Below are 15,608 nucleotides of genomic sequence, written 5' to 3'. Positions count from 1 at the left end.
TAACAAAGTGTTCACACCACACAGATTATGTTATACAAACCCTTTACAAGCTGTGTTTCTCCATCAACTATGCAAAATCACACCTTTTGCCGTGTCAAACACAGCAATACTTGGGAGCGACAATCAACACAACAAAAGGGATAGCCACTCCAAGTCCACAGAGGGTTCAAAATTTTCACAAGGTGATACAAGCCATGTATCCAACACAAAACATACATGCAAAGATGGTATTAAAACTCCTAGGCATGATGTCCTCATGCATAGCCATTGTCCCAAACGCAAGACTGCACATGCGGCCCTTACAACAGTGCCTAGCATCACAATGGTCACATGCACAGGGTCAACTTCTAGATCTGGTGTTGATAGACCGCCAAACATACATCTCGCTTCTATGGTGGAACAGTACAAATTTAAACAAAGGGCGGCCTTTCCAAGACCCAGTGCCACAATACGTGATAACAACAGATGCTTCCATGACAGGGTGGGGAGCACACCTCAATCAACACAGCATCCAAGGACAATGGGACATACATCAAAGAAAGTTTCATATAAATCACCTAGAACTGTTAGCAGTATTTCTAGCATTGAAAGCATTCCAACCCATGATAACCCACAAATACATTCTTGTCAAAACAGACAACATGACGACAATGTATTATTTAAACAAACAGGGGGGGACACACTCGACACAGTTGTGTCTCTTAACACAAAAAATATGGCATTGGGCAATTCACAACCACATTCGCCTAATAGCACAATTTATTCCAGGGATCCAGAACCAGCTAGCAGACAATCTCTCTCGGGATCACCAACAGGTCCACGAATGGGAAATTCACCCCCAGATCCTGAACACTTATTTCCAAATTTGGGGAACACCTCAAATAGATCTATTTGCAACAAAAGAAAACGCAAAATGCCAAAACTTCGCATCCAGGTACCCACACCGGCAATCTCAAGGCAATGCTCTATGGATGAATTGGTCAGGGATATTTGCGTACGCTTTTCCCCCTCTCCCTCTCCTTCCATATCTAGTAAACAGATTAAGTCAAAACAAACTCAAACTCATACTAATAGCACCAACATGGGCAAGACAACCTTGGTATACCACACTACTAGACCTGTCAGTAGTACCTCATGTCAAACTACCCAACAGGCCAGATCTGTTAACACAACACAAACAACAGATCAGGCATCCAAACCCAGCATCGCTGAATCTAGCAATTTGGCTCCTGAAATCCTAGAATTTGGACACTTAAACCTTACACAAGAGTGTATGGAGGTCATAAAACAAGCTAGAAGACCATCCACTAGACCCTGCTATGCAAGTAAATGGAAAAGATGTGTTTGTTACTGCCATGATAATCAAGTCCAACCATTGCATGCATCTCCAAAAGATGTAGTAGGATATTTACTACATTTACAAAAATCAAATCTAGCTTTCTCTTCCATAAAAATACATCTTGCAGCAATATCTGCTTACCTGCAGATTACTCATTCAACTTCCCTATTTAGAATACCTGTCATTAAAGCGTTTATGGAGGGCCTAAAGAGAATTATACCACCAAGGACACCACCTGTTCCTTCATGGAACCTCAACATTGTCTTGACAAGGCTCATGGGTCCACCTTTCGAACCCATGCATTCTTGTGAAATGCAATACTTAACGTGGAAAGTTGCATTTCTCATTGCCATCACATCTCTAAGAAGAGTAAGTGAAATACAGGCGTTTACCATACAAGAACCATTTATTCAAATACACAAAAATAAGGTCGTTCTAAGAACAAATCCAAAATTCTTACCAAAGGTTATCTCACCGTTCCACTTAAACCAAACAGTGGAATTACCAGTGTTCTTCCCACAGCCAGATTCAATAGCTGAAAGAGCACTACATACATTAGACATCAAGAGAGCACTAATGTACTACATTGACAGGACAAAAGACATTAGGAAGACAAAACAACTATTTATTGCCTTCCAAAAACCTCATACAGGAAATCCAATTTCAAAACAAGGTATTGCCAGATGGATAGTAAAGTGCATCTAAACCTGCTATCTTAAAGCAAAGAGAGAACTGCCTATTACACCAAAGGCACACTCAACCAGAAAGAAAGGTGCTACTATTGCCTTTCTAGGAAATATTCCAATGACCGAAATATGTAAGGCAGCAACATGGTCTACGCCTCATACATTTACTAGACACTACTGTGTAGATGTGTTATCTGCACAACAGGCCACAGTAGGACAGGCCGTACTAAGAACTTTATTTCAAACTACTTCCACTCCTACAGGCTGAACCACCGCTTTTGGGGAGATAACTGCTTACTAGTCTATGCACAGCATGTGTATCTGCAGCTACACATGCCACCGAACGGAAAATGTCACTTACCCAGTGTACATCTGTTCGTGGCATTAGTCGCTGCAGATTCACATGCGCCCACCCTCCTCCCCGGGAGTCTGTAGCCGTTTAGAAGTAGATCTTGAACTTTTGTACATTTGTAAATATATTACATTAAACCTTCATTTTGTACATACGTATTTATTCCATTGCATGGGCACTATTATTAGCATACACAACTCCTACCTCACCCTCTGCGGGGAAAACAATCTAAGATGGAGTCGACGCCCATGCGCAATGGAACCGAAGTGGGAGGAGTCACTCGGTCTCGTGACTCGAAAAGACTTCTTCGAAGAAAAACAACTTGTAACACTCCGACCCAACACCAGACGGCGGACTATGCACAGCATGTGAATCTGCAGCGACTAATGCCACGAACAGATGTACACTGGGTAAGTGACATTTTCCTTTATTTGCGTTTCAGATATCCATTAAGACATTCTAAAGAGATTCAAAACATAAGCGACAACACCATATGGTTTATAAAAAGATCAAATCACAGGCAAGAGGGGTTGTTCCGGTCTGCTTGTCAGGAGAATTGCAGGTGGTGCCCACCGAGTACAAAACCACTTGCCCGATATTACTTAGATACAATGATCTCATTGGCTATAAGAGTAATTCAGTAATAGTGAAACAATCCCACACTTTACCATCCATAATTTAAGTGATTGATACAGTACCTTTATATTTTCTGAGATTTCTTAGGGTTTGATCAGTCATACTGTGAACTCAGATTAGAAATTATCTTTGTCACACATAGCCACCTTCAAAACTCTCAATCATGACGTATCAAGTCATATCTAATGTTACTTTCTTTGATGCAGGTGTGTGTTATGTTTGAACCTGGCATGTGCATAAACAATTGACGTTTTGCCAACAAACTTTTTGAGTATCCTGGATGAAACCTGAAAGAACTTGTCTCAGTTAAATGAAAAACTTTAAAGTTCAGAAACAAATGTTGGAAGTAAATTGGACTTGGGTGGGCTTTACATGTGCAAATATGGATACGTCAGATTTTGTGGGTGAGTAGTGGTGGTCATGCCAGCTTGAGGTTGCCCAAGGTGTCAATAGTTGTGCTTCCCAGAAGAGGTCTAGTTCACTGAAAGAGGATCCCAGGTCCGCTGATTCCTTTCAGAAAATGATTAAAAGTGAGTAGAACATGATAAGAACTTGCTTCTCTCATACTCTGCTAATTCCTAGCACATGGCCTTGCCCTGATACTTTCACTCCTTTTGCATCTTGGTTGTACTTTATCCATCCATTTCCTTTCTCTAGCTTGGGTGGATTATTCCACAATGCTCAGGCTTCATGCCATGTACACTATCTTACTAACAGCTGCCAGCAGCTGCCCCCACATACTATTTCCACCTTTTGCATAGGCAAACATTTGGTGCAATTTTACATTATGTCTGCTACTATATGTACAAGGACCTCCCAGAAGCTTTCTGACTCGCACTCAGATTGAGAGTTCACCAAACCAGAGACATTGGATTTCAACTTCAGGGACGTGAGTACAAATTAAGAGTCAGCTTCAGTCTTCTCTTCACAGTCTTTGAGCTCTTACAGCTTATGAATTGGGTGAGGAGCAGCACAACCAGAAGTTGTAAACTCCTTTTTGCTCCCCTTGGACATGCTTTTTTATCGCCCTGGATTCTTTAGATTCTTAGAGCACAAATCTAAAAGTCAAGGGAGTTGTCTTGATCCTCCAGTCTTTATTACTGATGTGGTTTCCGTATACTCTGGTGCATCGGCCAAAGTCTAGCCAAACGCAGTTCCCCATCTCAACCGGTAGTGCTGCTTCTAAACTTCTATCTAGGCCTATCGGGATGAATGATACCCTATGGTTCCTCCTGTTGAGAAGCCACGCTTGGACCTGTGCACTAACCCATAGATCAATACCAGCGATCAGGAAGATGTCCTTCCAACGTAGTGACACTACCCTGCTATGCCATGCCAAAACTTTAAAAGCATTGCTCTTTAAGCCCCTGATATTTGTGCTGGAAAATGAGGTAATATGTGAGCTGGCAGCAGCACCAACTCCTCCACCAAAGCCTTTCTTAGAGACTGTTATCTCAAAGTCCACTGACAAGTTGTATTGGGTGCCCAAAGCCAGTCTGTTCTTTATATCCAGGGAAGCCCTAACCCAGCCTCTTGTGGTGCCTGGTTCTCTGAAGAACAAGGCAAAAACTCCCACAAGGACTCTGAAGCCAAGCACCTTCTAAGAAGCAAGGGGGGATTTATCAGACTAGTGGTCTCTCCTTAAGGCAGACCAATGTAGACACCATCTTGACTGGCTATGGAAAGCTTCTGTGGCACAAGCTCTACATGTACTTCTCTATTGGCCCTCAACAAAGCTCATGGAGAGTACAAATTTATGTTCATCCTGGGTCAAAATGCAATGGCACAGGACCTCATTGACACTTGCCACATCCATGAACTCCAGTCAGCCCATGCACCAACAATCACAACTTCGGCCCATATTTATACTTTTTTGGTGCCGCATTTGCGTCATTTTCTGATGCAAAAGTGGTGCAAACTTACAAAATACAATTGTATTTTGTAAGTTTGCACCACTTTTGCAGGGTTGCCCAGGCTGCGGTGTGAGCAGGCAATGCCAGAGTGCGGGCCCACAGGTCGCGGTGCGAGCAGCGGCTCAGTGAAGTCGTCCGATGACGGCGTTGGGGAGACCAGGGTCGCGGTGCGAAGCGGGGCAATGCGACTCCGTGTGGCGTCAGTAGGTCACGGTGCAGGCCAGCGGCGTCGTTGGCGGCGTCACAGTGGTTTCTCCTCTTGAGAAAACACACAGTTCCCAGTGCTGCAGGTCAAGGAAACTGAAGTCTTTGGTGTCCCTGAGACTTCCAACAGGAGGCAAGCTCTACTCCAAGCCCTTGGAGAACTTTCTCAAGCAGGACACACAGCAAGGTTCACCCTTTGCACTCTTTTCAGGCAGAAGCAACAACTGCAGGCCAGTCCAGCAAAGCAACACAGCAAAGGGGCAGTACTCCTCCTTCAGCTCTTCTCCTGGGCAGAGGTTCCTCTTGATTCCAGAAAGATTCTGGGTCTTGGGTCTGCTTCTTATACCCAGTTCTGCCTTTGAAGTTTGTAAACTTCAAAGCAAAGTCTCAAGTGTTTGCAAGATCCTTCCTTGTCCAGGCCAGGCCCCAGACACTCACCAGGGGGTCGGAGACGGCATTGTGTGAGGGTAGGCACAGTCCTTTAAGGTGTGAGTGACCACTCCTCCACTCCCCTCCAGCACAGATGGCTAATCAAGATATGCAGGCTACACCCCAGCCCCCTTTGTGTCACTGTCTAGAGGAGAGGTGTGAACAGCCCAACTGTCAAACTGACCCAGACAGGGGATCCACAAACAGGCCGAGTCACAGAATGGATTAAGCAAGAAAATGCCTACTTTCTAAAAGTGGCATTTTCAAACGCACAATCTTAAAATCAACTTTACTAAAAGATGTATTTTTAAATTGTGAGCTCAGAGACCCCAAACTCCACGGGAATCTACACTTTAATCAGATTTAAAGGTAGCCCCCATGTTAACCTATAAGAGGAACAGGCCTTGCAACAGTGAAAAACGAATTTAGCAATATTTCACTGTCAGGACATATAAAACACATTACTATATGTGCTACCTTAACCGTACACTGCACCCTGCCCTTGGGACTACCTAGGGCCTACCTTAGGGGTGCCTTACATGTAAGAAAAGGGAAAGTTTAGGCCTGGCAAGTGGATACACTTGCCAAGACGAAGTTACAGTCAAAACTGCACACACAGACACTGCAGTGGCAGGTCTGTGACATGATTACAGAGCTACTTATGTGGAGGGCACAACCAGTGCTGCAGGCCCACTAGTAGCATTTGATTTACAGGCCATGGGCACCTCTAGTGCACTTTACTAGGGACTTACTAGTAAATCAAATATGCCAATCATGGATAAATCAATCAACAGTACAATTTCTATAGGGAGCAGTTGCACTTTAGCACTGATTAGCAGTGGTAAAGTGCGCAGAGACAATAAACCAGCAAAAACAGACCTGAAAAAATAGGAGGAAGAAGGCAAAAAGTTTGGGGATTACCCTGCAAAAAGGGCCATTTCCAACAACCCATCCACATACAGGCTGGATAATCACCTGCACACCTGGGTCAGCTACTCAACCATCTAAGCAGCTACTGTCATTTGAAGAAGCCTTGAACATGACCCCACCAACAAAGCAGAGCAAGAGAATGGACAAAGCTACAAGCCCTTTGCAAGTCACTATTCCATTACCCCTGCCTGCTCCACAACACTCGCCCTCACCTCCCACTTCTCCAGCTGACCGTATATCATGCACAACTCAAGGGTCAGCTATTCAGACATAGGGGGACAGGGCCATGGGGATACCTGTGACATCCCACCACAGGATTATTCCTGAAATACCACCAATACTGATCCATCAGCGGATAGAGCTACTGACCTTTATCCAGCAAAACCCTCTCCTCCCTATACCACTTCCTACCACAGCATTATTAGTAGGGCTGCCACCTTCCATAATGTGATCTACATACTGAGCCATTAGAGGATAATATCCTTTTTGAGACCCTTTCTTTCACCCAACACTTCGTTCAGTACCTCCCTATGCTTAAGGGCATGCTCCGTCAAACCCCAGACATCTTCCACACCCAGTTTGAGCTAGGGTTATTACACGAAGGGTGGATAAGAAATATAAGGCTTCCCCAACTGACCCACTCTACATCCGGATCCAGCTTCCACGTGAATCTTTAGTAGTAGCTACTGCACGTAAAAGGGCCAGCTCTCAGAGCACTGGTGATGCCCCTTCTCCAGTTAAAGACAGAAATCTAATTCTTTTTATTTGGAGGCAAAAAACTCCTGAATCCAAACCAATACCCCATTGGATCCAGCACGACTGAATTCCCACAGCTGTTGTCGACCCCGTAGCAAATAGCGGCCTTTAAAGAGGCCATGCTGCAGATCTTTGGTTTGATTCTGTCTTTTTAAAGCGCTTTCAGACCCCATAGAGGTCTTCAGTTGGACTTTTTCTAGCAAGCTTGCCCCTGATGCGTCAGCTCCCACAGGACCAACTACCAAGCCTGTACCGATGCAGTCACCGACTTTAAACCCAGGGCCATGGTCCACGATGTTTCCTTCGGTACCGTTATTGCCATTTAATGAATCCCTTGCTGATGTCCTTTTGGCTACATGGTCTAAGCCATACTCATGCCGGCTAGTCAGTCAAACTGTGACTAGGCAACCTCGACCGGCCCCCTGTGAACCAGATTTACTAACTAAGCACCCTACACTGGAGGGCATGAATGTAAAAGCTTCAACAAGTAAGTTTAATACAAATTACTTTCCTACCAACACTCCGCTTCATAAAGAATTGATGCTTTTGGAGAGAAAGTGTTTTTTGAGGTCAGCCTAGCACTTAAATCTATTAATGCAGTTTGCCTGTTGGGGGGAGTTCTACACCCACAGACCTTGTAACAAGGCCAGTGACATCTTGGCAGTATACTCTCAGGGCCTCATTAGCCAGAGCTACACAGGATGTTCAGGATGCAGCCACATGTATGCTGGAGCTGACCTGGACACTGCAGACTGCATTGGCAGAGCTACTGTCACAGTGCTATGCTCAGACGGCACACCTGGATGCAGTCAACCTAATTTCTGTCAAGCTTCCTTAAGGGGCATGAACTTCAATGGATTCAGGCTACTTGGGAAAAAAAAAAGGCTGATCTGGCTGTGGGACGATCAAGGATAGTCGCACCACATCTCGATCTTTGAGGCGGTTGATGCCAACTAAGCAATTTCCCTACCATTGCATATATAAGTAATATCTTTATTGTTTAGTTAATAAAAACCATAACAATCAGCTCATAATATGCCATATAAAATTCTCTTAAAATTCCATAAGCTCCTTTACCATAAAAAACCTATTGTAAAATCAATTTTTATAGGCTAAAGTGCAGAGTACCAACTTTCAGTTCTAAAAGAATTAAGATTCATTAATCAAGACTGTGTCCCGGGGAGCTGATTCACATCTTTGGTATGTACAGTCAGAAATTTGATAAATCTGCATATTGACTGTACATCACAAGGGTCAAACATTGACATCACTGCTGGCCGACAGGAGCGAGTCCCATTTCTCACAAAGAGCGGTTTTAAAAGTTGTTGGCGCACTTCTTTTAAGATCGGACAAATACAAATCAGATGGACCATATCTTCCTTAGGGTCATTACACAGCCTCCAGAAAATTTCTCCTCCGTTCTTCCCCGATGGTTGGTTCGCTCTGGCTGGTAAAGCTCCTAAGCGAAGCGCCAGGAAACGATGCTTGATATGAGATGCGAAAGTTGAAGACAGATAATGTGATGGCTCCAAAATGGTATAGGTATGCATTACTGACCAAGCGTGTGAGCGCTGCGCAAATTTAACTTTATCATCTAAAAATTATTGGAAGCCTATTTCCTTTTTTAACGCTTGACACAGAAGAGGATATGAAATGTTGGAATCCCATAGGTACTTTGTTTGTGTTTCTTGCAAAGAGTTATACAGGTACCTGTTGTATACTGAGGTTACATTGTTATTCACTGAATTCCATAGCGCCATGACTAGAGGGCTGACAGTATTTTTGCTTATTTTGTACCAAGTTTTTATCGTATAGGCTTTCCTGTCAAACTGCTGTTGCGCTAGTCCAAATTCCAGCCTAACCTGTGCTGGAGAAGCAGAAAGAGGAAGATTGAAAACTTGCTTATAGATTTTTATTTGTTGCCGATCCAATAGAAAAGCATCTTTCCCATGTAGAGCCGCACTTCCATATGTAGTGGCTGGGAGGAACTTGGCCGACATAACAGACAGTAATGGTTTGTATGATGGACCTTTTAGTCTCTTAGCTAAGGTGCAGAAAGCAACCGCCAAGGATTTGCACTTCTGTGCAATATACTGCTTTTGTGGGACAAGACTGGTCTTATTGTCTATAGTAAAACCAAGGTGTTTGTAACTGCAAGTCGTGTCAAGTGCAATACCGCTCAACTTTATTTTGTTTGCAGAATTCAAAGGGCATCCTATGGACATAATTTTAGTTTTTGAAATATTAACTTCTAGTTTGTTTGTCTTTGCGTAATCACCCAAGGTACTAACCAGCCGTTGCAGCCCTATTTTTATGTGGCTTAGCAGAACAATATCATCTGCATATGATAGATGTGATATGGACAGACTTCCCATCCTGGAAGAATGCAAGTTGGTTGCATCCAGCATAGCTGAAAGATCAGCCATAAAGAGGTTAAAAAGATGGGGGGCTAGGACGCAGCCTTGCTTTAGTCCTATATTTTTTGATATTCTCCAAGAAATTTTTGAGCCATCTGCTACCTTGACCTGCACCCAGGTTTTGTCATACAATAATTCAATACACCTCAGAATACGTTCATGCAAGCCCCAGCTTCGCAGTTTACTTCAGAGCATTGCTCTGTCCACTCGATCGAACGCACTTCTGAAGTTCACAAAGCATAGATATAGATTTTTCTTTAAGCACTTCGCGCAATTGGCAATATCACCTTCGCGTGAGAATGTTGATCACTGTGCCGTAGCTCTTCCGGAACCCAGTTTGGTTCATGGGGACCAGGTTGTTTAGATTGGACCAGTTATGCATGTCTGCTAAAATTAAGGAGGCGAAGTATTTGGCCTCACTGTCAATTAGCCCTACCGTTGCATAAAATTCAGAGGCTATTCCATGGGGCTTGCTTACAGCCAATGCCATCTACCACAACCTATACCACAGCAACCAACCCAGTCCTTTCACGGCTGTGGACTTGGCACTGGCAGAAACTGCCCTGTACAACAGGGACAGCAATCTTCTAATCTGCCTCTTCTGTTGAAGTGGCTGCCAAGCTGTTTTAGTTTCCCCTCCCTCGGTCATGCCAGGATGATTGGATGCAAAATACGCATTTCTTCCATGACTGGAAACCCATCACATGGAACAAGTGGGTCTTTCAATTCTTCGGTGCCTCCCCAACCCACCTTCTAGCCACACCATAGTGACTTTTGGATGAGCACTACGCAATTCTGATCCAGAAAGTCAACCGTCTACAGTCTGAGGGGGCCATCGATTGGGTGCCGGAGAAAAGGAATGAGAATTCTACTCTTGTTATTTCCTCAAGCTTATTTTGGACCTCTACCCACTAACTACCTTTCTCAGGAACAGCAGTTCAAAATACTCCCTATGGCTCAAGTAACTTTAACATCACCTTTGTACTTTATTGACATTTTGGCATTGCCTGCATACTGCTCTGGCATTTGTGGTGGCCTCTATCTGCTGGTATGCTGCAGGTAAAGAAACAAATACTGAAAGGAGGGGCGTGACTGAAGTTGGATAGATTTGCTGTCCAACATCAGAATTGAGATGGTCAAACTCTATGAAAGGGCATCAGTGGTGGTGAGAGACTGGTAGGATAGAGACCATAGGATAATAGCAAGACATGTCAAAGTGGTACTGCCATGGGAGCGCGGCTTCAAGAAACAAAAGAAATTGAAGGCAGCAAGACTGAAGTAGAGTTGCGGTGGAGTAACAACGCAGGAGTATACAAATGGGGCCGGGAGCCAATAATCAAATAGTGAACAAGGATTTTGAGTTACATGAATTCTGAATAGATGAGCCTTTAGCTGTTACCAGAGTGACAGTAAGGGGGATGCAATTCTAAGATTCACAGAGATATCCAGAGGAGATTTGCAACACCTCAGATTCATTGATGCAAGCCGTGCATTGCTCTGAAGCTTGGGCTGTGTAGCAGAAAGTTGTCTTAACTCTTGAAGTCTCTCGAGTCACCGGATTATTTGGGGAGGTTGGAAAGGTAGGGTGATGCGCTGTGTTGGGGGGAGAGAGCATCGTAGAACCATATCTACTAGGATATGGTACTGCTGTGCTTTTCCCCAGCAATACCCTGTTGGTGAGGAAGAGTAAAAATAAAAAAAAGACCACCTACACCATGGAAGGAAACTCCTGTGGTATTGGGCTAATTAAGGAGCTTTCTAAGGAGAAATTCCAATTTGGGGATTTGTTTTTGGAAAAGTAAAAACTTTTAAAGGTTTAGTGCAAGAGTCCGCACCTATGACTAACACACACCAAACTTCTAAATGGGTTTGGGTGAACTGCGGTGATCAATCAGGAATTTGTAAAGCGCACTACTCACCCGTGAGGGTCCATACGCACCCAGAGAGTTAACCGCAGAGCCAGCAGTGACCTCTGAATTTGGCAGGCAAAGTAATGGCAGGGTGGCGGAGGTAAAGTCCTCTGCACCCCTAACTGCCTTTAAGCCATCAACCATGCCCTTTGTTTGCTGCTTCGTGGGACATAGTTGTAAATCAGCCTTGCAGTGTAACGTAAATGTCCAATTACTTATTTTGTGCTGATGTTAGTATAACAATTAAGGAACTGAGAGCTGAAAACATTTTCTCAGCATCACAGAGTGTGGTCAAGCAAGGAAGCTCTGGCTAGAAAAAGGACTATAAACATCTGAATCATCCTCAGGCAGCAAACTAGGCACTGCACCAGATCTTCTCCCCAGTGGTTATTGAAAACATTGCATGAGTGGGAGATAAGAGATTGTTTTGACTGGTAGTTCAGAGAACTCCGTGACATCCTGAAAAGGGTTCAACGAGGTGTAACCAAGGAGTTACAGGTTCCTGGGACCAACTAAGTTACCTAGGGATGCATAGCTGAGTTACGAGCAACTAACTGGGTGAAAGCCTGTGAAGACACATGTAGGAGACTAAGGTGTACATCCAGGAGGGATTGAGGGACACACCATGGAACATGAAGCTGCATGATAAAGACAGTAGGTATAAGTGAATCTCGATTCGCTTGTAGAAGCTAGCAGACAGGAAACAGGTTTATTAAAGGTTCGCACTTGCTAGACACAAAGTGAAATGGACAGCAGGACAATCCACTTTTACCCATAAAAGCTATTTTGCAACAAAGGTTGGCCCTCCTTCAGCGACAAACGTACTTTTCGCCAACCCTTGCAAATTGTAGCTGTCATTTGCATTCTGAGGGTTCCGCCTGGCGCCCCTTTTCAAGTGCTGCGAAGCCCGTTGCTTAGATGCTTGATTGGCCGGTTTGAAACACGCCAGCCAATCAGTGTGCCTCATTTTTGCGGTGTTGGGGCTCCTGCGGTCAAGCTGATCACCGCCTTTAGGTGGCGTTACCCAAGAGCCCCAAACAGGTCCCCTGTGCTGACCGGCAACGAACCATGTTTGCAATGGGGGTGCCCCTGCAGAACAGCACAAAATATAGGCTTTGTCGGATGCCCCGCTCTATCAAAGCAGCACGGCCTGGATCTGTGTGAAATCCTAATGCCTAATGAAACTAGGAGCAAGCTAGGGATCAAGTGGTACATCACCTACTACACTTCGATGCAACGTGTGCTTTACACTGAAGCACACATCTTGCATGCCTGATCTCCGTGCAGTTGTTTAGAAGTAGGAATTTGTGGGGATTCCTACATATAGTTTAAATCGAACAATAGGCACTGCTGGCTTATCTTTCCGCTGTAGCGCGAGGCTGGGCGTCAAGCAGAGCAGCCATTTTACGCATGCGCACCTCCAGTGCCATCACTGGAGGGCAAGACCTGCAAAATTCCCTGCTGCACTATTTTCCATCACGCAACACAGTGCTGCAAATTTTTACGCAGCGCTGCGTTGTGTGAAGAATAGAAAATCTTGGCCTCCATCTTGCTCTTTTCTTCTTCCATGCATACAATGTTTCCTGCATACAGATTTCTTAACTGGTTCAATTTATTTTATTTTATGTTTTCTGGTAAAATACTTATTTTGTTATTTTGTCACGCAATGACAGGCAAACATAAAACCAGTACAGTGAGGCACATATAAGCAATACCCAATTCGTGTCCATGGACTCAATTAAACGCAATACTGACGCGTTGGAGTATATCTTCCCATTCAAACCTTTGTAGGTCTTCAAAGGTATCCAACATTTCTAGAATTACTGGGGTTTCCCATGCTTCTGCAGACAACACTTTGCACATGCATACATTAGTCCACCTCCAAACACAACTTTGTGTTCACTTGACTAGTTGCTCTCCCCTACTCTCTCGCTAGATCCCTCTTTGCCAGCCTAAGACCAACTGAAGCTTAGGTCTAGAATTGTTGGCATCGTTTGGGATACCTAGTATTATGTAATATGACATTAGGGGGAATGTAGCTCTGTAGGGAGCTGGTTCTTTATATAGTACACCAAAATGAGGTATACTGTACAAAGATTCCACTGGTTCCCTTACAAGTGGACAGGGGCTTGCTCTAGCAATCCCAAGGTGCTCTCTTAGGGGGTAGTGTGGTTGAGCAGCCTTTAGCTTACCAGAGAGAAGTGTTAGACATTTGCTGCATGCACACAGTCAATACATGACACACACAACTCAAGAAGGAGATCAAAGCCAATTTATAACAACAACACTTACCTTTATATAATTTTAGGCACCAAGACCATCATGATCAGGTAGGTAGGTACCTTTCGAGTTATGAATTTTTACAGGTTTGAAAAATCAACCCAGTGCAATTTCTGAAGGTCCTCTACAGCAACTCACAGGACCAATCTTCTGGAGTTAAGGTAAGTATAGGGCAAGGTCCAAGGCAGCACCAACAGGTCACTGGGGTGTCCGGGTGCAAAGGTGCTTTTAAGCATCAGATGCCCTGACGTTATCCTATGGAAAAAGGAAAATATACTGCATTCGGGCCTTTAGCAACGACTTACAGAACTGTTCTTCTGGAGTTAAGATAAGTAGGGGCAAGGTAAAAAGCAGCACCAACAGGTCACTTCGGGAGGTACTGGAGACTCCAGCTGCAGAGGTGCTTTTCAGCCTCAGGTGCCGTAATGTTATCCTATGGGGAAGAAACAGATACTTTATACGGGTACGACTTACAGGACTGTTCTTCTGAACTTGAGGTGAGTATAGGGCCCAAGGCTACACCAACAGGCGTCTGGGTGCAGAGTTGTCTCATGGTGTCCTATTCAATTCAATGTAGATTGGTCCAGTCAGAAAGAGGCTGCAAGCAGAGACTGAGGGGCCATTCCAGGGTAACCCATAAGGGGGTTTGACCCTTGAGATCCTCTGGCATGTAGGGACACCCGCTGGCCCACTTCTCCTCGGGCTGTGGGGCTCAGGTGCAGTGGTGTCTTTTGGTGTAGGGTTCCTGTGCAGGAGATACTCGCGGTTGGAGGGGGCCTGCAGAAAGAGGCTGCAGGCAGCTTCGGAAAGCCAGTTAGCAAACCCAAGGTGGGCTTTGTCTCTGGAGGGTCAGGGGACCATACTAGCACAGATGGGCAACTTCTACTCGGGCTAGGGGGCACGGGTGCAGTGGTGCTATCTGGTGTCAGATTTTGGCAGTCCGGAGTCCTCTCAGTTCTCCTAGGGTGCCTGCATGATGCAGGGGAGCAGCTCTGCTAATCCACAGGAGTTCTTGGGTCTTTGTTGAAGGCTGGCAGTCCTCCCAGGCTTTTGGAGGTACAGGCGGTTGCAGGACAAGTCATCTTTGGTGCAATTCTCGAGGACAGCAGGCAGGAGTGTGGGGCTGGGGCCAAGTCAGCTGCTGGTCTTCTGTTCTTGCTTTTGTGACTCTTCAGGATCGGTCTTCTTCTTTCGGGACGCAGGATCTGATTTCTGGTGCCAGGGGCTACCCTAAATACTGGATTTAGGAGTGTTAAGGGAGTGTAGGAGCCAATAGGCTACTTACCCATTGGGTCACTATGGCCCCTATATGACTACTTCCTTTGGGAAGTGGGCATTATCCTGTCCCAGAGTTCCTAGCTCTGCCACCACCAAGATGACAGACTTAAATTCTGTGTCCACATGAGGCAGGGGGTGTAACTGACCTGAGAGTGGACACCCCTTTCTGACTACTAATTTTCCCGCCTGTCCACCTGTGTTGGTGGGTGAGGGGGGGTGGGGGGGGGGGGAGGCACCTCCTCACTTCTGAGACAGGCCAGATCTGTATACAAAGAGTAGAGTGGGAGGATCTTTTAAGCCCCCTGCCTTGGAAGGCAGATTCACAGGTCATCATGTTGTTAGGGGTGTGTTAACACCCCTGCCAGAGCAGACTTTGTTCCTGACTGCCAGAGAGCAGAGGTTCTCATCCCTGAGGATCAGCATCTTGTTCGTTGGTGGAAAGCTGGCTAACACTAGTCAATTACCACACCAGCAGTTT

The sequence above is a fragment of the Pleurodeles waltl genome, chromosome 9 (assembly GCF_031143425.1).
Source record: "Pleurodeles waltl isolate 20211129_DDA chromosome 9, aPleWal1.hap1.20221129, whole genome shotgun sequence".
Taxonomy (NCBI): Eukaryota; Metazoa; Chordata; class Amphibia; order Caudata; family Salamandridae; genus Pleurodeles; species Pleurodeles waltl.
Note: the sequence above shows the minus strand (reverse complement) of the source record.